Below are 26,902 nucleotides of genomic sequence, written 5' to 3' on the forward strand. Positions count from 1 at the left end.
GGTTTTGACAAAGAAGATAACAGTGAAGAAGAGGAGGATGGTGAGTGTTTAGTTTTCAGTAGGTTTAGATTTTATTGTAGGCATTGATAAAACTCAATATTTCTTAAAACTTAGGTTAAAAAATACAAATAAAGTAATTTTGAGGAAAGGAAAACTTAATTTTGGTAGATGAGGTGTGATCTCCAAGGACTTTCCTGTTAAAGGCTAGAACAGGGAATCCAATACGATCTGATTACCAAAGAAATATTGTTCCCCTGCTGTAATGTCAATGTATCAACTTGCTAAGCATGGATTCGGTGTGTATATGCGACACCTGCAATTTTAGGCTCATTTAAACTTGTCACAGCTTCTTGGAAGCTGAGGAATGTCATGCGCAGTGTCCTAGAAAAGAACCATAGTTTAGTTAGCGCCCAGCATTCCTACGTCATAACTTCCATTCACGATCAGGGGTACTAGAACATGAGGATATGGAGGAGAGGAGGGAGGGTTTTGGAGACCATACAGCACCTCTAAAAATAATTATATTTTGGGTACTAATGATACTTTCATCATTCCCATTTGCTTTTTCAGCAACCTTAGTCCAATTCTGGGCTCCAAGTATTCAGAAAGATATAGATATACTGGAAGCAATAAAAACTAGTTCTGATACTAAGGCAACTTGGATATAGATGGAGGATGGAACGTATGAACTTATTTGATCTAAAAACTTGACGACTAATGGGACAGTTCATAGAGGCATTCAAAATTCTTAAATGAATAACAAATATAGTTTACAATAATCTCTTCACGTTTAGCACAAATCAGTCCAGAGGTAACTGATACAAACTGGAATTAAAAAGATACACCACTCAATGTGTCAAATTTTTAACTTACAAAATAGCAAATTGTGAAAAAACTACTAGTTATTACAATTTTAAATTTTAACACCAGGAACAGCTTTTGGGCTAGCCCATGAGAATGATAATGGGGTTAGATAGCCAGTACTGTTCAGTATTAATCAGGGATACTTTTTTATTTTTGTTTTATTTTAAATTGGACTATCTGCATCATTATATAATTTCCTGATTTGAGGAGCACTTAACTAGTTTTCTCAATTCAAGTAATATATGACAGTTACCAAATTAGTCCTGTAAAATTTAATTCTAGTTATCAGCCGTTATAACTTTTTTCAAGTTTCGTTGTTTATTTGTTTAAATTTCCTCTCTAGGTGAAGAAGAAGAAGAAGGTGTTTTGGAATATGATAATGATCAAGAGGAGGACATTGGAGAAGAGGAGGAGGATGTTGATGATATAAACGAAGAAGAAGTGGAGGAAGAAGAGGAAGAAGATGATGATGAAGAAGATGTACCTCTTGATGCCCTGTACAAAGATTACAATCCTGTAAGTTAGCTGGTGATACTTTCATATGTTGCACGCTTCATTATTGCACTGTATAATGTTCTCCCCTCCGAGTGTAGAAAATACATAAGATGATATTAGAAGGAAAAAGGGATGCCTTAAATGCTTTGTCCAGTAAGGAAATTTCAGTCTTGAATTTTGATTACCTTCGAGGCAATTCTAACTCTATGCAGGACATCAAGTAAGTCCTGATATAATTTAGAAAGGCGAGAGTTTTTGTGGTTTACATAGTTATTCCTCCTAAGGGGTTCCAACATGTATACCATACTATCCAACATTGAATAAAGCAAATTTCATAACTTCATTCCAGATTTTTTCTTATCTGTTAACTATATTGGAGGTTGAGTACGTTCACGGTAATTAAACAGAACTGTCTCACATCTTTGATGACTATTGTGTTTACAACTTGTTAAAGCCATTTCAGTCAAGTGTATGAAGTTTTGGATGCAAAAAAAAGTATCTGGCTTGAAAAGTTTTGAAGACTGAAATTTCATAGTAATACTGTATTTAATTAACCCTTAAAATTTCAGAGTGGTGATGATGATTATGAGGCTGTTGAAGGAGAGGAAGATGATGATGAACTAGTTGAAGAGGAAGAGGAGGAAGGTAAGACTCATTTTGACATCCAGTATTACATATATTGAACTTTTTCACTTGAAACACCATTTTATATGCTAGGTTTACCATCCATGGACACTTTATAAGGGACTTGTACCTCTGATGCTATATATCCCCTGTTTGTCTGTCCACTAGACTTAAAAGATTACTTAGGAAAATTGTTCTAAAATCTTTGAAGGCAAGGTGTTCAGACATCATCTGTATCATCTATAGGAGTGAAACTAACTGGGATTCATGAGCTATTCATTCTAAGAATGAAAATCTTTGACCAAAATACATATAAAATTAAAGAAAATTTTTTACCATGTCATATGTGAAACCATTTGTTCCAATAGGAAAGAGACAAATGAGTAAACAAGTGTCCCTTCCAACCCACTGCCATTTTTATAATTGTTTCTATGATCGTAGCTTCAACCACAAGGAAATATGTTGCTCCAATTTTCTTTACTTAAACTAGTTTAATGCTTACTTCCTCAAGGAATTTTATATATGTCTTCCAAATTCGTAAAGCCTAGTTGTTCCTACACGGATACAAACCTTCGTCCTTTAAGGGTTATAACTCGGCCCCATTAAAACAATGTTATTTCTGGGGTTAGTTCAAACCCCTATGTTTTTGTAACGTGACATATTTTAGTTTTACTTAAAAACTATTGAAAAGACTATTTTATCCTCTAAAAGTTGTCTATCTATCTACAGTGAACCCTCGTTTATCGCGGTAGATAGGTTCCAGACCCGGCCGCGATAGGTGAAAATCCGCGAAGTAGTGACACCATATTTACCTATTTATTTAACATGTATATTCAGACTTAAAACCTTCCCTTGTACATAGTACTGTTAACAAACTATCTTTTAATGTACAGAACACTTAATGCATGTACTACAGTACCCTAAACTAAAACAGGCACAAATATTAAAGGCGATTTTTTATCATGCGTTTCCTAAACACGCCAAAAAGCACGATAAAAAATGGCAACCAATGTTTTGTTTACGTTTCTCTGATCATAATGAAGAAACAAACGCATTTACTGTACACATCTGTGTATAGGTTAGTTTTTGCATCGATTATATTGATTATTCAGTACAGTATGTTGATTTTGTTATTACCAATATATTACCATATATATATATATATATGGGTTATGAAAAAAATCCGCGAAGTGGTGAATCCGCGATGGTCGAACCGCGAAGTAGCGAGGGTTCACTGTATATATCTATCCCCAATTTTGGTGGGGGATTAGGTAACAAAAATAAAGGAGGACTTTTTGCTCCTCCCAGCCTGATGAGGGATTCAGGTGAGTGGTTGGTACTGCTAGGGTGCCACAGCCCACGCTCAACCATTATCCACCACAAATGAAGCTTCTATGCGGAATATCCTACTGCCGCTACCTCAGCAGTCACCAAGGTGACTAGAGGAAGCACCAGTGCCTATTGGAAGTGCATCACAATCGCTCGCCATTTATCCCTATTTCTAGCACACACTTTTGCCTCTGTGACATCAATCCTCTTATCACCTAGAGCTTTCTTCACTCCATTCATCCACCCAAACCTTTTCCTTCCTCTTGTACTTCTCCCATCAACTTCTTCAGCAGACCGTTATTTTCCATTCTCGTTACATAGCCAAACCACCTCATCACTTATTCACTCTAGCTGCTAATTAATTTCTAATACTGTACCCATTCTCACCCTTACTTATTTTGTTCCTAACCCTATCTAATCGAGATACACCAGCCATAATCCTCAGATACTTCATCTGGAATACATTCAATTTCTGTCTCTCCGTCACTTTCATTCCCTACAACTCCAATCCATGCATCTCAGTTGGTACAATCACTTTCTCTTACAAAAGTCTCTACATTCATTCCTAACCCTCTATTGTTTACCACTCCCTTCACTACCCCAAAGACTTTATATCTTTCATTCACTCTGACGTATATCTGCTTCCACTCCACTATTTGCTGCAACAATAGACCCCATTTACTTAAACTGATCTACTTCCTCCTGTAACTCTCCATTCAATATGGCATTCAATTTAGCACCACCCTCCCTTCTAATGCATCTCAACCTTACTCTTATCCACGTTAACTCTCGACTTCCTTCTCTCACACACCCTTCCAAACTCTGTCACTAATCGAGACAGCTTCTCCTCCGAGTCTGCAACCAATACAGTATCATCTGCAAACAACAACTGATTCACCTTCCACTCATGATCACTCTCATCCATCAGTTTGCATCCTCGATCAAGCACTCGAGCATTTGCCTCCCTTCCATCTCCATTAACAAACAAATTGAACAACCATGGCAACATCACACATCACTGTCTCAATCCCACTCTCACTGGAAACCACTCACTCACTTCATTTCCTATCCTAACACATGCTTTACTGCCTGTGTATAAATTCTTGCTTGCAACAACCTTCTACCAATTCCATATAACCTCATCACATTCTACATCGCTTCCCTATCAACTACACCAAAATATTTCTTGCATATTGGCCTAACTCTAAGAATCTGATCCATTCATCCCCTACCTCTTCTAAAACCACCCTGCACTTCTAAGATTGCATCCTGTGTTTTATCCTTAATACTTTTAATTGACACTACCATACACTTTTCCAACCACACTCAAGAAACTAATACCCCTAGAATTACTACACTAACCTTTGTATAGCGGAATAATACATGGGCACACCTAGTCCATTTACAATATATAACGTGTATTAAACAATCTCACCATCCATTCAAGTACAGTCATACCCCCTTCCTTTAACAAGTTATATTTTGGAAGTGTATCTCTATGGTTTCTTTCACACAAAGCAGAATACTGAATGTATCCTAGTCTTTTGAAAGAACTTGTTAAGTGGTCAAGTAGGTTTGTTCCCATACTAACAAACCTTTTGTTATTTATGTGGATTATCTTTCAGCGTACAGTATGGTTCCGAATTATGCGATTCCCTATTTATGCTGTCACTAGTTTTCAAAAATAAATTTTCTATATCTGTGAAGCTGCTCAAAGTCTGTGAGTGAAGCCCTACAAAATGTATCAAATTTATTGTCATTTTAAGTATATTGGTACTGTTAATAAGTGTTACCAAACGATATTGACTTTACATTTTATTAACATAATTTCATAATTGTGATAGCCTATCTAAGGAAAAATTCCATATCAACTATGAAATCAATTTTAACTATCCGAGTCCAGCTGACAAAATGTAAACAGAATTATGGTTATGTTCTCGTCAATCTTTATCTTTGCCTAACCTTTCGATAATTTTAATGGTAGTGTTAATGATGGCATATTAAAGCATTATTTTTGTTTAGTACAGTCTATATAAAAGCTTTATTTTTCCCTGTGAGTGTTCAGGGTTTTTACACGTCGTAAGCTGGGTTCGTTTATCGGCAGTGAATAGTCTAAATTTTCAATATTTAACTTAGCCGGTGATTATATAGCTGCAACTCTGTTGCCCGACAGACAACTCTACGGTAAAAACTCGCCAGCGATCGCTACACAGGTTGCGGGTGTGCCCAACAGCGCCATCTGTCGTCCAGATACCCAGTACTCAATGTAAACAAAGACTCAATTTTCTCTCTGTCGAGCTATCGACAAGACGTACTTACTCGCTGTTGCTAAACTGGAGTTTTTTCACAACTAATTGGTGAAGTACTTTATTCTAGTTTTGAGCTTTCGCTATGCAGGTGTTTTATCTTCATCTTAAATCTTGAACTCGTTTTGGATAGATTTAATTATGGTGACAAAGAGAGTATGGACTTTCTTTCACTTTTAAATGGCCGACCCTTCCCTTAGACGGAAGTGTGTTTAGGCTTTTAGTAATTATCTTATCACGTTATAGATTTTCCTCTATATATTTTATATCTCTCCGCCTTTATTAGGCCTCTTCGATTAACTTTCCATTTATTATAAACATATAAAAATAATTTTAATGTTTTGTTTATATAGACCTTTCCTGAGAGTAGGCGGTCCTAACTTGGAAACCGAAGTTAATCAACGTTGAGCCCTTTATATCGTAATTAGCTTTTAAAGAGCTAAGGATTTAAAACTTTTTAAATGTAATATTTTATGAAAGAATTTCTTTGATAGTCTTCGTACTGTTTTCAAAGATGAACTAACGTTTAGTTTATTTATGCTACGCAGTTGTTGACGTTCAGGACGTTCAACATGCGCTCTATCGTTACGATAGAGAGAGAGTGTATCACGGTTTCACTTTGCAGTAAGAGTAAATCGATTCTGACGTTTTGTTCATTCTTTCTTAGCTTAAATGTTTTAAATTCTATTTTAAAGGAACTTTTTATTTGATAAACCTTTCAGTTTTTTCCTTTCGTCAAATAACATGTTTTTTTGACGAAATATAATTGGGCTCTTCTCTTAGGTGCGAAATCAAGAGAGAAAGAGAGAGAGAGATAGAGACGGAGGGAGAGAGAGGAGAGAAAACGTTCCGTTCAAGCGGGTAACGTTGTTCTCGAGTTACTCTCGTCCCTAGTCGCTGTACGGGGAGGAAGGATAAAACGTTTTTAGTTTTTTATTCTCGTCCCCAGGCTATGTGCGGTGAGAGATTGAAAACGTAGTTATATGAACTAGTGTTTAGTCTCTTTCCCAGCCACTGATTTGTTTATCTTAAAATATGTTTTCTGTTTTTTGCTGGTATTAATGAGCTTGCATTATACGACTGATTTCGCAATTACTACCTTTTAATGAAGGGTAGAATTGCGTGTTTCAGGTAGAAATCAGTAAAAGTTTCGATTTCAGTGAAATAAGTGCAAAACAGAAAATCGAAGTGATAAAGTGATATGCGCAAAGTGTTACAGTGTTGCGTCCGAGGGTTCGTCTGTTCGTGCCTGTCGTTCACCTAGTCCGGGACCTCTTGCATGCTCCCAAGCCCAGGGGAGAAGTAATGTCAAACGACTTATGGGTTCGAGAGGCCTTGATCAACGAACAGACGTTTTCCCTCTATGGTATCGGGTGTATCTTACCAAGATCTCCCCTACCATAAGACGAGAGAGACGTTGTTTCTCCTCGTCATCCGAAGGCTTTTCGCATAAGAAACTTGTCACAAGGTTTCGAAGCCCTTAAGCGAAAGTCAGTCCTTTCAGGACAGGTCCAGCGTCCTGGTTACAACCATTAGGACAGCTCTGACCCTATGCAGTCATCGGATAACTGCTCGCCGCCTAACAAAAGCGTAACACAGACTCCGAGAGTCTTTTTTTGTTGGCAAAGTGTAGCGGTCACAGACGTTACCCTCGTCTCTTACCACAACCATTTCCGTTGATCCTTAATGGGTTGTATGGCAAGACATGCAGTATATGCTTGCCTCCCTTATGGAAGACTATTCTGCCGATTAGTCCGTTGAGTCTAGCCGTTTATCTCATCGATATCCTGGCTTTCAGCCAACCTAACGTTCCTTTGTGCTTACTGTTGACGTTGGCGTAGCTTAGTCACGTCAGTCAGGTTGTTTAGAACCACACTCGATGCGGTCTCGTGTGGTTTTTCAGCCGCATTTGGACGTTAGGCCACTTGCTGATGCTCCTGTTGACGTTAAAGACGTTCACTAACAATCGGAGTTGACTTGTTTTGACGCTGTGCGTCAACCTCCGCATTCTAGAGTTGTTTTGACTGCTCAGTCTAGGCAGTCAAAGCAGTCTCGAGTGGACGCTGTGCGTCCTCACGCACCTGTTGTGGTTGACAGTTCAGTTGTTGACAGTTCACAGACTGTCAAGCAGTTACATGACGTTGCGTTCTGGTCCGCTACTAATGCACCAGTGAGTGTGGACTCTGCTTGTAAAGCATTGCCACCATGGTAGGTCTCTCCCTTGCTTGAGACTCAGCTTTTATCGGACAAGGTTCCTGTAGATGAGGAAGTTGCTGTTCCCCCTCCTACTGATATTCCCTTGAGGACTCTGTCAGATGGAGAGGAGCCTAAAGCTGCTTAGCCTCCTATGGACTTTAATTAAATCATGATGATTTTTTTAAGGATCTTTGTCCGGATCTTTTTGTAACTGCTGCTCCTCGTTCGCCTAAACGTCAGAGCTTACACTAGGCCTAGCTACTTCGAAGCCGTTGTTTTTAAGCTAGTGCTCTCTCGCTCTCCTAGAGAGCTTTACGTTGGCTAGGCGACTGGTTTTTCACCAGGAGGAGTTTGGGGGATACAGCCTTTGCTTTCCCTTCTTTTAAACTGGTTTATAGAGCGAGAGTCTGATATGACACGAGAGAAGTTCTCGGCTTGGGAGTTCATGCCTCTGCCCAGATAGACTTCTCAATTCTCGTAGACTCTCCCTGGCGCCTGGCCAGGAGACGCTCCAAGTTGTTTACAGGTCAACTTCACAGCTGTTTTCGAGCCTTTGAAGTTTTGCTGTACAATTATGTCATGCATAACAAGGCTTTCAGGGATGGTAAGCGGTACCGCCTCAGTCGCTAACCCCGTCTGTTGCCACACCTGCTCCCGTAGACCCTAAATGGGCTTTGCTGCAAGACATGCAGTCCAAGCTTGCGTCCTTGATAGAGGACTTTAATGCGGAGAAGGTTGCTACCGAACCTTCTGGCCAACAACCTTCCAACCGGTCGGTTGTGCGCCCTGTTGACGCTGAGGTAACCTACTCGCGTCTGCCAGTTGAGGTGGTTCCTCCACCGATGCGACCCAGTGTGGGTTGCCAGCCGCACGTTGACGTTAAGCGACGCTCGGAGGTGGTTGTTGACGTTCAGGACGTTCAACAACCAGCAGAGGTGACTTGTTTTGACGCAGTGCGTCAACCTCAGCAACCCGGTAGGGTGTTGATTGCACAACCCAGACGGTCTAGACAGTCTCGGGTTGACGCTGTGCTTCCTCGCGCACCCATGGTTGTTGACAGTTCACAGACTGTGCAGCAGTTCCATGATGTTGCGTCCGGCTCCGTCACGCATCCACCAGTGCGACCGGACTCAGCGAGCCAGACGTTGCCCACTCCGTTGCCGTTTCCTCATCAGTTTTCGGATGAGGAACCCTCTGATGAGGACGTTGCTGAACAACAAGACGATCAGCCCCCAGAATAGATAAGCCCTGCTATCCATCCAGAAGATGCTGAAGAAGGAACGCTGCTCAGTCAGGCTGTGGATGAGTCTGGTAGGGACGCTGTCATCCGTGGAACAATTTGTGTCACTAGGAAGACTACACCTCCGTCCTCTTCAATACCATCTAGCTTTTCACTGGAAAAAGGACAAGACGCTAGAAGCGGTCTTGATCCCGGTTTCCGAAAAGATAAAGTCTTGTCTGACTTGGTGGAAGGACAATATCAACCTAAGAGAGGGTCTTCCCCTGGCTGTTCAGACTCCCAACCACGTTCTCTTCTCGGACGCATCGGACGTGGGCTGGGGCGCGACACTAGACGGTCGGGAATGCTCAGGACTGTGGAACTCGAGTCAGAGGAGCATGCATATCAACTGCAAGGAGCTGTTGGCAGTACATCTGGCCTTGAAAAGCTTCAAGTCTCTCCTTCGAGGCAAAGTGGTGGGAGTTAACTCGGACATCACCACGGCCTTGGCGTACATCTCCAAACAAGGAGGTACCCACTCACTGACGTTGTACGAGATCGCAAGGGACCTGCTCATCTGGTCAAAAGGTCAAGACATCTCCCTAGTAACGAGGTTCATCCAAGGCGACTTGAACGTCATAGCAGATTGTCTCAGTCGGAAAGGGCAAGTAATTCCAACCGAATGGACCCTCCACAAGGATGTGTGCAAGAGACTTTGGGCCACTTGGGGTAAAACCATCCATAGATCTCTTTGCAACCTCGCTGACCAAGAGGCTTCCAATCTATTGCTCTCCAGTCCTGGACCCAGCAGCAATACATATAGATGCTTTCCTCCTAGATTGGTCACATCTGGATCTCTACGCATTCCCACCGTTCAAGATTGTCAACAAGGTACTGCAGAAGTTCGCCTCTCACGAAGGGACAAGGTTGACGTTAGTTGCTTCCCTCTGGCCCGCGAGAGAATGGTTCACCGAGATACTTCGATGGTTAGTAGACGTTCCCAGTAGTCTTCCTCTAAGGGTAGACCTTCTACGTCAGCCACACGTAAAGAAGGTACTCCAAAGCCTCCACGCTCTTCGTCTGACTGCCTTCAGACTATCGAAAGACTCTCGAGAGCTAGAGGCTTTTCGAAGGAAGCAGCCAGTGCGATTGCTAGAGCAAGGAGAGCTTCTTCCATTAGAGTCTACCAATCGAAGTGGGAAGTCTTCCGAGACTGGTGCAAGTCAGTTTCTGTATCCTCTACCAGTACCTCTGTAGCTCAAATAGCTGTTTTTCTCTTATACCTGAGAAAAGGACGATCCCTTCCAGCTCCCACTATCAAGGGCTACAGAAGCATGTTGGCATCGGTCTTCCGGCATAGAGGCTTAGATCTTTCCAAACATAAAGATCTGCAAGACCTCCTTAAGTCTTTTGAGACCACCAAGGAGCGTCGTTTGGCTACCCCTGGATGGAATTTAGACGTGGTACTAAGATTCTTCATGTCAGACAGGTTGGGGCCGTTACAATCAGCCTCCCTGAAAGATCTCACTCTTAAGACTCTTTTCCTGGTATGCTTAGCCTCGGCTAAAAGAGTCAGTGAGATTCATGCCTTCAGCAAGAACATAGGATTTTCGTCAGAAAAAGCCACTTGTTCGCTACAACTTGGTTTTCTAGCCAAAAATGAGCTGCCTTCTCGGCCTTGGCCTAAATCTTTCGATATCCCCAGCTTATCGGAGATCGTAGGCAATGAACTAGAAAGAGTCTTATGCCCTGTTAGAGCTCTTAAGTTCTATTTAAAGCGTACTAAACCTTTACAAGGCCAATCTGAAGCTTTATGGTGTTCAGTTAAGAAACCATCCTTGCCTTTGTCAAAGAATGCTTGGTCAGACTTTATCAGATTGTTAATACGAGAAGCTCATTCACATCTGAGTGAGGAAGACTGAACTTTGCTTAAGGTGAAGACGCACGAAGTTAGAGCTGTAACAACTTCCGTGGCCTTTAAGCAAAATATATCTGCAAAGTATAATGGACGCAACCTATTGGAGAAGCAAGTCAGTGTTCGCGTCATTTTACTTGAAAGATGTCCAGTCTCTTTACAAGAACTGCTACACACTGGGACCATTCGTAGCAGCGAGTGCAGTAGTGGGTGAGGGCTCAACCACTACAATTCCCTAATTCCATACCCTTTTAATCTTTCTCTTGAAATGTTTTTATTGTTGTTTTCTGGGTTGTCCGGAAGGCTAAGAAGCCTTTCGCATCCTGGTTGATTTGGCGGGTGGTCAAAGTCATTTCTTGAGAGCGCCTAGATTAGGGGTTTTGATGAGGTCCTGTTGTATGGGTTGCAACCCTTGATACTTCAGATCCTAGGGGTCGATCAGCATCCTAAGAGGATCGCGAGGCTCCGTAAGGAAGACGTACTTAAAAGGCAGAGTAATTGTTCAAGTCGACTTCCTTACCAGGTACCTATTTATTTTGTTTTTGTTATTTTGATAACTTCTAAAATGAAATAAAAACTCTTAGCTCATAAAAGTGTAAACATATATTGCTGGTCTCTACCCACCCCCCTGGGTGTGAATCAGCTATGTAATCACCGGCTAAGTTAAATATTGAAAAATGTTATTTTGATAATAAAATAAATTTTTGAATATACTTACCCGGTGATTATAAATTAAATGACCCTCCCTTCCTCCCCAATAGAGACGCAGTGGGACGAGGAGAAAATTGAGTCTTTGTTTACATTGAGTACTGGGTATCTGGACGACAGATGGCGCTGTTGGGCACACCCGCAACCTGTGTAGCGATCGCTGGCGAGTTTTTACCGTAGAGTTGTCTGTCGGGCAACAGAGTTGCAGCTATATAATCACCTTGTAAGTATATTCAAAAATTTATTTTATTATCAAAATAACATTTTTGGTAACGAGTCGGCAGTATTGTGTCATATTTTAAACACTATAGATTTGTTTTTACAAAGATTTGTTTTGTATAGTACACGGTATACTTATAAAAACCTAGAGATTGATTTGATATCAGAAAAAATATCTCTCTCTCTCTCTCTCTCTCTCTTTCTTTTTATCATTTGTTTCAATGTGTTCGTTTGTTCATTATGAATAATCAACGATAGAGTGTACAGTAAACAAATGTAAGATTTTTGTTTTAAGTGGCGTCTTTAGGAAAAACATTATATAAATCGCATTCATTCCATTTATTTCAAAGTTCTAAGAAAAATTAAGAAAAACAACATTGGTAATAACAAAATTATCATATAATCAATACTTGGTAAGATAGCTGTTGCTGCAAAAAGTAACCTAAAGACGTGTAAAGGCGTTAGTTTCTTCGCTACTATCAGAGATGAACGTGAACAAAACAACGGATTACAATTTTGATGGTGTGTTTTTTGGCATGGTTAGGAAACGCATGATATAAAATCGCCTTTATTTTGTTAATTTTGGATTTTCAACGATACAACAAAAGTTAGTCTATACAGTGATGGTTTTGCTATTCACCAGTGGTCTTATACAACAGATATGACTTGAACTTATTAAAATTACTTCTAATTTAGGTCGTGTTATAAGAGGAAATATACGTTATTTACACCCTTCCTGTGTGTAATTTTAACTTTTTTTAAGTTATTAAAACTTTAGAACATTTTAAATGTTTTATCTATTTGTAAGAGCAATTTTATATTATAAAAAATACAGAATATCATATAGAAAGAAAAGGAAATGGGTGGTAAACGCATTTGAATAGGCAAATTTTTATTTGCCATTGCCCTAATGGGATTATTCCTGTTATGTATCGAAATATGCAATTTTAAATATTAAACTTAGCCGGTGAATATATAATAGCTGCTGCTCCAGCGGCTCGACAGAAAAACACACAAAAACTCGCGAGCGATCGCTATGAAGGTTGCGGGTGTGCCCACCAGCGCCAGCTATCGGCCAGATACCACACATGCATGTAAACAAGCCTCAATTCTTCTCTGTCGACCTTGACGACAAGACGTATCAATACTCGCTGTATAACCTGGAGTTTTCTCAACATATTTGGTGAAGTACTTCATTTTGGTTTGAGCTTTCGCAGTGCAGGTGTTTTTCCTCAACTTAAACTCTTGAACTCTTTATTGGACAGATTTAATTGTTGATGACTTGGATTGTTTTTTGGACTTTCTTTGACTAATTCAAAATGGCTGACGTTTCACAAGCCCCTAGATTTCGTAAGTGTAATGCTAGGGATTGCAATAGGCGTCTTCCAAAGGCCTCTCTCGACCCACATACTGTGTGTTCTATTTGTCGGGGTAAAACCTGTCAATTAGGAGATCGGTGTGAGGAATGCGTGGGCCTTTCGGAATTCGATTGGCTCGAATACGACAAGTATTCTCGTAAGCTAGAGAGAGATAGGGTAAGGAGGAGTTCCTCTAGATCAGTAGATTTTTCCTCTCCACATGCCCCTGAACCTAATCCTTCCCCTGTAGTGGTTGTGCCTGAACCCCCTACTGGCACTCAGGAACCATCGATGCGAGACATGTTACGTGCCATTCATGCCTTGGGTGAAAGAGTTGAATCGTTAGCAACAGATCGTAATCAACTCATGGCTGACGTTAAAGAGCTAAAGTGTCAGAGTGCCACAGCGGAAAATCGTGGGAAAGTGATTAGTGCGCAAAGTGTTGTCAGTGTTGCGACCGAGGGTTCGTCTGTTCGTGCCTGTCGTTCGCCTAGTCCGAGACCTCTTGCAAGCTCCCAAGCCCAGGGGAGAAGTAATGTCGTACGACTTATGGGTTCGAGAGGCCTTGATCAGCGAACAGACGTTCCCTCTATGGTAACAGGCGTGTCTCACCAAGATCGCCCCCACCATAAGACGAGAGAGACCATTTTCTCCTCGTCATCCGAAGGCTTTTCGCATAAGAAACCGTGGAGCAAGGTTTCTAGGCCCCTTAAGCGAAAGTCGGTCCCTTCAGGACAGGTCCAGCGTCCTGGTTGTAGCCATTGGGACAGCTCTGACCCTTTGCAGTCATCGGAAGACTGCTCGCCGCCTAAGCAGCAACGTTACACAGGCTCAGAGAGTCTTGGTGTAGGCAAGGTTGTGCCGTCTCAGACGTTAACCCCGTCTTTTACCGCACCCATTCCCGTTGATCCTAAATGGGTTGTGCTGCAAGACATGCAGATTAAGCTCGCCTCCCTTATGGAAGACTATTCTGCCGATAAGGTTCACGATAATCCTCGCCGCTTAACTCATCGAGATCCTGGCCTTCAGCCGCCAAAACGAGCCTTTGCTCGTCCTGTTGACGTTGGCGTAGCTAAGTCACGTCAGTCACGCTTTGTAGAGCCTCACTCGATGCAGTCACGTGTTGACTTTCAGCCGTATATGGACGTTCAGCCACTTCCTAATGCTCTTGTTGACGTTCAGGACGTTCGCCAACCAGCGGAGTTGACTTGTTTTGACGCTGAGCGTCAACCACCGCAGTCTAGAGTTGTTTTGACTGCTCAGTCTAGGCAGTCAAAACAGTCTCGAGTTGACGTCGAGCGTCCTCCCGCTCCTGTTGTTGTTGACAGTCAGGCTGTTAAGCAGTTACATGACGTAGCGTCCTGGACTGCTACTAATGCACCAGTGCGTGTGGACTCTGCGTGTCAAGCATTGCCAACCCCTTTGCTTGTTACTCAGCAGTTGTCGGATGAGGATCCTTCAGATGAGGACGTTGCTGACCCTCATCATGATGATCATCCTTCGGATGTAGACGAACCTAGAACGGTTCCTCCATCAATGGACTTTAAGAAAGTCATGTTAGTTTTCAAGGAGCTTTTTCCCGATCACTTCGTCACTGTTGCTCTTCGTTCGCCACCGTCTGAGTTTGCTCTAGGCTTACCTGCTAACATGCCAGCCTTTACAAAGCTAGTGCTCTCTCGCTCTTCCAAGAGAGCTTTACGACTTTTAGGCGACTGGTTGGATACCAGGAGGAGTTTGGGGAAGACGGCCTTTGCCTTCCCTCCGTCAAAGCTCTCGTCTAGTTCGAGCGTCTGGTATGCCACGGGAGAAGTTCTCGGCTTGGGAGTCCCTGCCTCTGCCCAGGGTGACTTCTCAAGCCTCGTAGACTCTCCCCGCCGCCTAGCCATGAGACGCTCGAAGATTAGTTGGTCCTCCTCGGACCTTGACCATCTGCTGAAAGGCGTATACAGAGCCTTTGAAGTTTTCAACTTCCTTGACTGGTCTTTGGGAGCCTTAAGTAGGAAAATCTCATCGGCTGATAGAGATGTCTCCTTACTGATAATGTCCTGTATGGATAAAGCCATCCGCGATGGTTCCAATGAGGTTGCCTCCTCTTTTACGTCGGGAGTCTTAAAGAAGCGAGAGTCCCTTTGCTCTTTTCTTTCGGCAGGAGTTACTCCCTGTCAGAGATCAGAACTGCTCTTTGCTCCCTTATCAAAGTTTTTGTTTCCGCAACAATTGGTTAAGGACATAGCTTCTTCGCTTGTGCAGAAGGACACCCATGACTTGGTGGCGTCCTCTGCTCGCAAGGGGACTCCTTCTACATCCTTTTCTGCTAGACCCAGGATCGACTCTCCGGCATCCAGATTTATTCCGCCCTTTCGTGGCAGAGCTCCCAGCAGGGGAAGTACTCGTGACGAGGGAAAGAGAGGAAAGAAGAGAGGAGCCAAGTCCTCACGTGGCAGAGTCTGACTGCCCACAGCCTCAGACAGCAGTAGGAGCCAGATTGAAAAGCTTCTGGCAGGCCTGGGAGAAGAGGGGCGCAGACCAACAGTCTGTTCGGTTGCTCAGAGAGGGGTACAAAATTCCATTTGTACGCAAACCTCCTCTAGCGACTTCCCCCATCGACCTCTCTCCCAGGTACCGAGAGGAGTCAAAGAGACAAGCCCTAAACCTAGAAGTGTGTCTGTTGCTAGAGAAGGGAGCGGTGGTGAAAGTCTCGGACCTTCAATCACTGGGGTTTTACAACCGTCTCTTCCTAGTCCCGAAGAAGACAGGAGGTTGGAGACCGGTGCTAGACGTCAGTGCGCTCAACGTCTTTGTTACGAAAACAAATTTCACCATGGAGACCACGAAATCAGTCTTAGCAGCGGTCAGAAAGGGAGACTGGATGGTCTCTCTCGACCTACGAGACGCGTACTTCCACATCCCTATACACCCAGATTCCCAACCGTTTCTGAGGTTTGTTTTCAAAAATGTGGTATACCAGTTTCGGGCCCTGTGCTTTGGCCTAAGTCCTGCTCCTCTCGTGTTTACGAGGCTTATGAGGAATGTAGCAAAATTCCTCCATTTATCGGGAATCCGAGCCTCCCTGTACTTGGACGACTGGCTTCTCAGAGCCTCGTCCAGTCATCGCTGTCTGCAGGATCTTCATTGGACATTGGATCTGACCAAGGAATTGGGACTTTTGGTCAACCTAGAAAAGTCCCAGCTGATTCCATCCCAAACTATACTGTATTTAGGGATGGAGATTCGCAGTCCAGTTTTTCGGGCTTTTCCGTCTGCCACCCGAATAGAGCAAGCCCTGCTCAAAGTCCAACTAATGTTGAAGAGAGAACGGTGCTCAGTCAGGAATTGGATGAGTCTAGTAGGAACTCTATCATCCCTGGAGCAGTTTGTCTCGCTAGGAAGGCTACACCTTCGACCTCTCCAGTTCCATCTAGCCTTTCACTGGAAGAAGGACAAGACGTTAGAGACGGTCTCAATCCCGGTCTCCGAACCAGTAAAGGCATGCCTGAATTGGTGGAACGACAATATCAGTCTGAGAGAGGGACTTTCCCTAGCAGTTCAGAACCCAAACCACGTACTATTCTCAGACGCGTCGGATTTGGGTTGGAGTGCGACCCTGGACGGTCGGGAATGCTCAGGTCTGTGGACCTCAAGTCAGAGGAGCATGCACATCAACGGCAAGGAGCTTTTGGCAGTCCACTTGGCCTTGATGAAATTCGAGAGTCTCCTTCGAAACAAAGTGGTAGAGATCAACTCCGACAATACCACAGCCTTGGCGTACATCTCCAAGCAAGGAGGCACCCACTCCCTCACGCTGTACGAGATCGCAAGGGACCTGCTCATTTGGTCAAGAGATCGAGGCATCTCCCTGTTAACGAGGTTTATCCAGGGCGACTTGAACGTTCTAGCAGACTGCCTCAGTCGGAGGGGTCAGGTAATTCCTACGGAATGGACCCTCCACAAGGACGTGTGCAAGAGTCTTTGGGCGACTTGGGGTCAACCCACCATAGACCTCTTTGCAACCTCGATGATTAAGAGACTTCCAATCTATTGCTCTCCAGTCCCAGACCCAGCAGCAATACACATAGACGCATTTCTCCTAGATTGGTCTCATCTGGACTTATATGCATTCCCACCATTCAAGATTGTCAACAAGGTACTGCAGAAGTTCGCCTCTCACGAAGGGACAAGGTTGACGTTGGTTGCTCCTCTCTGGCCTGCGAGAGAGTGGTTCACCGAGGTACTTCGATGGCTGGTAGACTTTCCAAGAAGTCTTCCTCTAAGGGTAGATCTGTTACGTCAGCCCCACGTAAAGAATGTACACCAAAACCTCCCCGCTCTTCGTCTGACTGCCTTCAGACTATCGAAAGACTCTCAAGAGCTCGAGGCTTTTCGAAGGAGGCAGCCAGTGCGATTGCAAGAGCGAGGAGAGCTTCTACCATTAGAGTATACCAGTCGAAGTGGGAAGTCTTTCGAGACTGGTGCAAGTCGGCATCTGTGTCCTCGTCCAGTACCTCTGTAGCCCAAATCGCTGATTTTCTCTTACATCTGAGAAAGGTTCGCTCCCTTTCAGCTCCCACGATCAAGGGCTACAGGAGCATGTTGGCTTCGGTCTTTCGGCATAGAGGCTTAGATCTTTCCAACAATAAAGATCTCCAAGATCTCCTTAAGTCTTTTGAGACCTCTAAGGAACGTCGTTTGGCAACTCCTGGATGGAACTTAGATGTGGTCCTAAGGTTCCTCATGTCAGACAGGTTTGAGCCATTACATTCAGCCTCCCTGAAGGATCTCACTCTCAAGACACTTTTCCTAGTGTGCTTGGCTTCGGCTAAAAGAGTCAGTGAACTTCATGCCTTCAGTAAGAACATCGGCTTTTCTACAGAAAAAGCCACTTGTTCTCTTCAACTTGGTTTCGTGGCCAAAAATGAACTGCCTTCTCGTCCTTGGCCTAAATCTTTTGATATTCCTTGCTTATCAGAGATCGTAGGCAACGAACTGGAAAGAGTATTATGTCCTGTTAGAGCTCTTAAGTTCTATTTAGCTCGTACTAAGTCATTACGAGGTAAATCTGAGGCATTATGGTGCTCAGTTAAGAAACCATCATTGCCTATGTCAAAGAATGCTTTGTCATATTTTATCAGATTTTTAATACGAGAAGCTCATTCTCACTTGAATGAGAAAGACCGATGTTTGCTTAAGGTTAAGACGCACGAAGTTAGAGCTATAGCAACCTCCGTGGCCTTCAAGCAAAATAGATCTCTGCAAAGTATCATGGACGCGACTTTTTGGAGAAGCAAGTCAGTGTTCACGTCATTTTACTTAAGATGTCCAGACTCTTTACGAGGACTGCTATACACTGGGTCCATTCGTTGCAGCGAGTGCAGTAGTGGGTGAGGGTTCTACCACTACACTTCCCTAATTCCAATATCCTTTTTAATCTGTCTCTTGAAATGTTTTTAATATTGTTTTTTGGGTTGTACGGAAGGCTAAGAAGCCTTTCGCATCCTGGTTGATTTGGCGGGTGGTCAAAGTCATTTCTTGAGAGCGCCCAGATTAGGGGTTTGATGAGGTCCTGTTTGTATGGGTTGCAGCCCTTGATACTTCAGCTCCTGGGAGTCTTTCAGCATCCTAAGAGGATCGCTGGGCTTCGTGAGGAAGACAGACTTACAAGGCAGAGTAATCGTCTAAGTCAACTTCCTTACCAGGTACCTATATATTTGGGTTTTGTTATATTGATAACTGTCAAAAACTCTAAGCATATACGCTGTAAACTTAATTAACTCTGGTCTCTACCCACCGCCTTGGGTGTGAATCAGCTATTATATATTCACCGGCTAAGTTTAATATTTAAAAATGATATTTTAATTATAAAATAAATTTTTGAATATACTTACCCGGTGAATATATAAATTAAAGGCTCTCCCTTCCTTCCCAATAGAGACGCAGCGGGACGAGAAGAATTGAGGCTTGTTTACATGCATGTGTGGTATCTGGCCGATAGTTGGCGCTGGTGGGAACACCCGCAACCTTCGTAGCGATCGCTCGCGAGTTTTTGTGTGTTTTTCTGTCGAGCCGCTGGAGCAGCAGCTATTATATATTCACCGGGTAAGTATATTATAAAATTTATTTTATAATTAAAATATAATTTTTCCATTTATGCAGGGCTATTTATCGACCAAATTCTCGCATAATTCGGGACCCTACTGTAGCTGGGAGGTAGCCATTAGACTTGGTCAATTGCGAGGTGGCAACCCTGCCTAACCGCTTGAACGGGTTGGCTGGGGGTTACCCAGCCGCCTCTATATATGCTCTCATAGTAGTGAGAGACGTCACTTTTTCCTTTGGCTCAGTAGAGATCGGACGTGGCCTCTCTCCCTGACTATCATTGGACTTTTGATTTTGCTTTCTCTTTTTCAGTTGTGCGTGTTCTCTCTACGATCGCCTTCATGCAAACATGTCCAAGGCACGAGGATGCCGCGTGCGGTACTTTAATGTCTTCGTTGGAGACCGACCCGCATTCCTTGTGTCCTTCGTGCAAAAGGCATCACTGCAAACAGGGTTCACCCTGCACAGAGTGTAGGGAGTGGCCTGTCTCCCAATGGGAGAGATTTGGGCGACATAGGAAGAAGAAGATGAAGTGCGATCTTTTTCCCTCAGGGGCGAGGAAAGCGTCTTCTTCTTATTCACGCACCCCCCAAATCTCTTTCTGAAGCTCCTTCTCGCTCGCGGTCTTCCAAGGGACGATCAAGTAGGAGAGCAGACCGACTAACACCTTTCTAACCCCGGGGTACCGCGGGGGTTGTTGCTTCCCCTAGAGGAGCAACTTCTCCTCCAGCCACTGGCGAGCCATTCTCCCTTTCAGATTTGCTGCAAGTGTGGTCGTCCTTAGGGATTTCGGGACCCCCTTCGAAGGAGGAGCTGCTGCGCCGCCTTCAGCTTGGTGCCAGGACAGACCCTTCTCCAGAGCCGTCGACATCTCATGCTCTGGAACTGTGCGAGGTCCATCTTTCGTCTTTAACTGGCCCTTCCACGCATGGACAAGGTGATCGTTCGCGTTCACCTCTCCAACGATGAACCCCCTCCATCCTGAGACCTCATCGTCCCCTAAACTTCATCCCTTTGTTTCTCCCCACAGGAACCTGCATGTTGCAGGTGTAGATCTTCAGGGGACCAGCACTCCTACCACCAGCAGCGCTAAAGGATGAGCATTGTCATCGCCTCGCTGTTCTTGACACACTTCCCCTGATTGCCTCTCGCGACGATTGGAAGATCTTACGAATCATAGGTCATCACGATCTAAGCGCTCTTCTTCTAGAAGGCGCTCAGTTCTGGAACCTCGCACTCACGATCTCAACGCTCTCCTCGGAGGCGTTCCTCTTCACGAGGAAGAGTCTCGTGATCGCGTTCTACACGATCACGAGCAAAGTCTAGAGCTAGGTCCAGACGCATGTGGTCTAGATCACGAGAATGGTGTTCGCACTCGTGAGGACGACGCTCCCATTTACAAGGGCGGCGTTCACGTTCACGAGGGTACCTTTCACGTTTGCGAGATAGGCATTCGCGATGTTCATGCCGTTCTCGAACGAGAGCTAGACACTCCCGTTCATGATTATGAACCGCGCTTTCGCGATCAAGGTCTAGGCATTCCTTGTCGGGAGGTAGAGGTAGGCTTACGCGCAGTCCATCAGCACGTCGCCCCTCACCCAGACCTTCTTCCAAACGACCTCGGACCAAACCTGATGATGAGAGTGACCATTCCTCAATCAGGCGTCCAGCTAAACCTCCAGTGCCTATGCGACACTTGGAAATGCATCCCAGTGTGACACGATCTCCAACTAGTGAGTCCCTACTCAGAGGCCTTCTCTGGCGATGGACGTAGGTGCTTCTCTGGGGCAGCAGGAAGACTAGACCTTCTTTCTCATGTGTGGCTTCTACTGCTCCTGTCGCAAGCACTTCTGCTTGTAAATAGTGTCCGTTGACACGTGAAACTCACAATTTTGAGTGAATCTCACGATTTCACAAGCAAATCCGCAATTTCCGCGAGAAATTCACAAGCAGATATGTCGGACCCGCAAGACAGTGCGGTACAAACACCTTCGCCTCTACTCTCAGCGTCTTCCACATTCAGCAGAAGACCGACACCCTTTCCAGAGGGGTTCAAGGAGCCTCCTAATAGGTTTGCGAATGTACCTATTAGTCCAGACCTACCTTTGCGTCCGAAGGAACTTGTTCCTCTGCCTCAGACTTTATCACCTCCGTCGACTTGAGCTCCTAGAGTTCCACCCAAAGGAGACACTCCTAAGGAATTCCAGGGTTTACCTCGAGGATCAAAGCTTCCTGCATGGGTGAATACATTCATATCCACCCTCCTGAAGACTGAATGTGGCTCCTCCACCGTTGCAACCTCTGACTTTTCCAGTAAAGGCAACCCCTAGGATCCCCCTAGAACCCTCATCAAGTTCGTTAGTTGGGAGTCAGGACCCTAGAAGGAAGTGGACAGCAGACAAAGTGCACAGATCACCTCCACCCCGATCGCGTGCTGAAGGGCCTATTCCATCTGACTTATATGGCCAACTTACCCTTTATGCCAGTGAAGGTAAAGGAGGTCATTGCTAAGAGACAGAAGAGGAGGATGAGAGACGTAACACCACTTCACGCCGACGTAATCTATCCTAGGGAGATCACGATCCATCCCTTCAACCCTCAAGAAATTGAGGTAGTACCTCCAGACCAACGTCTGTTTTCTGTACCTCCTCCAGAGGAGCAGCCTTCAGCTCCTACTGCCAAGGCTTAAAACCTTGCAGGTTCCCCCTCCTAAGACCACGGAGGAACGTCCTGTGCATAGGGAATCGAAGGACACTAAGATGAAACCCAAGAACACTGCAGTACGGGAAGCTAGAATGGCTGAGGCACAGAGACGGTCCCCTGTGACGGGTCCTCCCAGTGATTCAGTTGACAACCCTGACCTACCCCAGACTGGATGTGAGTCTGGAGTTGAACGACCCCTTAGTTTCTAAGGATGAGAAACTTCCAAAGGCAGCCAGTCCGAACTATCACTCTGAACAGGAGAGACGTGAATTGGAGCATAACCCTTGGCAGATCCTTGCCTGTATGAGGGTCATCAACAGGCTGCCTACTCCTGGTTCCACCATCCAGGAAGGGAAGGACATGGTTCTCGATGAGTTATTCGAGAACCAGTGCAGCTCATGAACATAGAGAGAAGCGCGAAGTACGCCACGCAGGCTGCTTTGTGGCTCGATCTATGGTTAGGATCATTAGCTTCATGGTTCGCTCCCACGATCTTTCAAAGGAGATGGCCAGGAAGACAATGGAGTCTTAACTGTTGTCAGGTACCCGGACTCAGGAGTTTCTATCGCATTACTTCGTCAACATATGGGCGAACTCCATTCTCAAGAGAAGGGACACCGTCATAGGCAGGTTCCACAAACAGGTGCCGAAGGTGGAGGTCTCTTGGTTGAGGAATTCCACCCTCGAGGATTTATCTCTCTTCGTTCCGGAAGATATAGAGAGGGCTGCTGAGCGATGGAGGAAATCTTCGAACGATTCTCTCCTCCATAGGGCCATGACATTGCGGACCTATGGTAGACCTTCCCAGTCTTCACAGCCTCAGCAGGTACCTTCCTCTTCTCACCAGTCAACTTCTAGGTCCTCTGGACCTTCTAAGGTGTCTAAGCGGCTCTTTCCATCCAAAGGCCAGAAAGGATCCAAGTCCTCCAGAGGAAAGAAGTGAGGTAAGGGAGGTGGCCGTGGTGGTCACTCCCAGTAGGAATGGCATTCCTCATCACCTACCACTTGTGGGAGGATGCCTACAGCGCCGCTGGCAGAGTTGGCAGATTCCCTGGGTGGTTGAAGTCATCACCCTAGGGTATCTCTCCTGCCTCTGACTCGGGATCCAGTACATCTAAGCTTCTATGCGAAGGGATCCACGAAGGAGCTGGCCCTCAGGGCCGAAGTTCAGACCATGCTGCAGAAGGGCGCTCTCCAAGAGGTGCGGACGGGTCCCCAGACTTCTACAGTCAAATTTTTCAGGTGAAAAAGGCGACTGGAGGCTGGAGACCTGTCATTAATCTCTCCCCTCTGAACAAGTTTGTTCAACAGACCCCAAAATCTCTCCAAAATAGGAGAGTTTCTTGTATACCTTCGGGAGAAAAAGTTCCTTTCGGTCTCGGCAGTAAAAGTCTATCGCACAGCCTTAAAGGGACCGTCCGCTATGTACTCCATTTTTTTTTAGTTATTCAAAATACACCATTTCTCCATGTTTTAGACATATAATACCGTTGAGATACTACCTCCAGAGAGTTACGGCATGTTTTGACTGGCCAGACAGTACTACATTGGATCCCTCTCTCTGGTTACGGTTCATTTTATCTTTGCATATACATAAACCGAATGGTCTGGCCTATTCTTTACATATTCTCCTCTGTCCTCATACACTTGACAACACTGAGACTACCCAACAATTCTTCTTAACCCAAGGGGTTACTGCACTGTAATTTTTCAGTGGCCACTCTCCTCTTGCTAAGGGTAGAAGAGACTCTTTAGCTATAGTAAGAAGCTCTTCTAGGAGAAGGACACTCCAGAATCAAACCATTGTTCTTTAGTCCTGGGTAGTGCCAAAGCCTCTGTAACATGGCCTTCCACTGTCTTGGGTTAGAGTTCTCTTGCTTGAGGGTACACTTGGGCACACTATTCTATCTAATTTTTCTTCCTCTTGTTTTGTTTATATACTTTATACAGGAGATATTTATTGTAATGTTACTCTTATTTTCCTTGTTTCTTTTCCTCACTTGGCTATTTTCCCTGCTTTTCTAACTAGGGTTGTAGCTTGGCAAGTAATAATAATAATACTGTAATATAAACATTTCAAGTCATTTGATCAAAATCTTTTTGATTTATTAGCAAAAATATGATTTTTAAAAAAATTTAGGTACATTTTTTTCTCTACTAATATGACACAAATTGTATTGAAAATCATACCATCAAAACTTCCTTAGAAAACGAGTATTTCTGTGTGACAGATTTTGGATTTTCCTTTTTTTTAAGGAATTTTTTCGTAACTTTCTTCATCTAAACGTAAAATGATCATGAAAAAAAGAGAAGGCAAATCAGAATTCTGTTACACAAAATTGTGTGATTTTTATTCCTCTTTTCATTGATATCTTTCTAATAAAATCAAACAATAAGTAAGTGAGAAAAATTTACCCAAGTGAGAATAAGTGTTTTTGAGTTATGAGGTCCCAAAGATTTGCTATAATTTTTTTTTTCTTAAAAAATCTAGATATTATAACCTTACATTATAAGAATTAATGGTAATATTAAAGATACATCATACTTAACAACTATATTTTTAAGAATAATGATAAAAACAATCTTTTTTAAGGAAATATAAATAAAGTGGTTGATGAAACCGATAGACTATAGAAAAAAAGTAGGAAAAACTGGTCAACATGGCAGAGCAGATACCCCATGCAAGGCTAAATACAGTAATACCTCACAACACAAAATTAATTCATTCTGGAGTGGCTTTCGTAAAGTGATTTTTTCGTTTTGTGAGTCACATTCACATGCAAATTGCCACATTTGTTCCAAACTCTACAAAACACCACATTAAATCTTATTATAAAACTTCAGTATAACCACAATGAAATAATGTACAGCCAAATACATTTGAATAATTCAAACCAAAACTAACTTAATACGCGTAAATTAAGTTATTGCAACATATTGTAATAATAAATAGAAAATAATACAATACATACAGTATAATACTGTACATATACAAAATATACAGTACCATATGTACTGTACTATTATAGTTACCCCTGTTGTAGACTACAGTTACATTTTTTATTGTCTAAACCCATTTTCTTCAACTTTTTATTGGGTGACACTTATTCTCAGCCTGGCTGGCAAATCTCTTTTCTTAAAATAAAACATTTTTCGCAAATTGAGTCATGAATATTCGCATTTCGATTCGCAGCTTGAAAATTTCGTAACAGATTCTTTCGTGAAGAGAAGTATTTCTGTACCCTCCAGGATAGCCACTTCAACATTTTTTGAGTATACCAAAGTGTATGAGGTTAAAAGAAATGGTGATTAGAAAAAAAAAAATAATGAAAAGCTGGTAAAACTCTAATTTGTTCACAAAATACAGAAGTTTTGGTTGAGAAGTACTGTGGATACCTCTGGATCCATGAGATGCACATTTTGATTGATTACCTGCTATCTGTTAGACAAAAGAATGGCGTTCTTGTTAACATTTGGACATGTTACTATTTTAGCAATATAGGTTGTAATAGTGATAATGAAGGTAAACTTTTAATTAGAATTTATACTACTCATTCTTTGGAGTTCATAGCAGTTGCATATATTCTAATGATAGGAGTAATGAATGTTCAAAAAGTATATTGTGAATGCGTTTCAAAATGAGTGAGATAGTTACCCAGGTACATCATTCTCATGTGCTGAACTATTTTTATTGCAACATTTAAAATGAACTGGTCCTATGAATATTGGGTAATTCAAGTTTCATTTTGTTACAGGTGCAGAAAACCGAGGTCAGAAGAGGAAACTGGAAGATGGGGAAGATTAGTCACATATACCTTGGGACAGAAGAGAGAAGTCATGGCTACCTGTCAAGTTTAGGGCATTATTGAGGGTGAGTGAAGGTGATGCTTTTGTGAAGCTTTGCCGGAAGAAAAGGTAATGTGAGGTGTAGTATATTTCAATATTTACATGTGGACGTAGTAAAAATTATATGTATATGAAAATATACACCATTATGAAAGTATTTTAACTTTGGAATCATGAAATAGTTTGTTAAAGTACTCAACAGTACATTGATTTCATCCCTAACCCCATAATAGGTAAAAGAAAGTGGAAATAATGGTATTGCATGCAGTACATTAGACAGGATAATGATAGTTATGTTATCTCTCATGTCTGTACAATTCAAGTGCCCTCCCCATCCTCATACCAATAAGTAGTTTGTAGGAGATATTAAACCTATTTTTATGGTTATTGGTAATCTATTGTTATACTACACCAGCACTATCTAGTGGCACTCACCCTTATTTGGCACGAATGAATGATATAGTCTTGAACTGGGAGGTTGTATCAAATCTTCATCTTATGACCAACCAGTTTTAAAGTTCATTAACAAAACAAGAATAATTAAGTTAAATGTCAGTATCATTACCTATATGATATATATTTTAAAGAAGCTAAAAGACATGAGGCAGCTACTTGACAGCTGCATTGCTGCACAGGTCTTGCAGATGCTGACAGGCCAGTAAAAGTGCCTGGTCATTAGGTCCCCCCCTTCACCCTTTTTTTAAAAGACCTTTGGTTTTTTTTCCTTTTGAAGAGTTTGGATGCGAAGTTGAGTCTTAGATGCTCTAAGTCATTGAAGAAATATGGTTTTCATTTAATGTCTTCATATTTGTTATTAGCCTTGGGAATGTTGTCTGGAACTAAGCTTTATCTGTTTGTTGTTCAAAAGAATGGTTCGGTTTTTAGCAAATTTAATGCCAGCAATAATATTTTGATTTGTGATTGGTGTACTCTATATTTATATGAAGTTAATAAAGGAATGTATATAAGAAATAACAGCTAGACTTAACACACAATACCATTGGTAAGTGTAAGAAAATGTCTAAAG

General features: G+C 43.0%; 1 long non-coding RNA gene across 1 annotated transcript; it reads left to right on the top strand.

Moving 5' to 3' along the window:
- Nucleotides 1–26,902, top strand: LOC137638569 (uncharacterized). Its single transcript, XR_011044157.1, has 4 exons — nucleotides 1–40; nucleotides 1,208–1,380; nucleotides 1,929–2,004; nucleotides 25,785–26,902. It is a non-coding gene; the product is annotated as an uncharacterized lncRNA (long non-coding RNA).

The sequence above is a fragment of the Palaemon carinicauda genome, chromosome 3 (genome assembly GCF_036898095.1).
Source record: "Palaemon carinicauda isolate YSFRI2023 chromosome 3, ASM3689809v2, whole genome shotgun sequence".
NCBI lineage: Eukaryota > Metazoa > Arthropoda > Malacostraca > Decapoda > Palaemonidae > Palaemon > Palaemon carinicauda.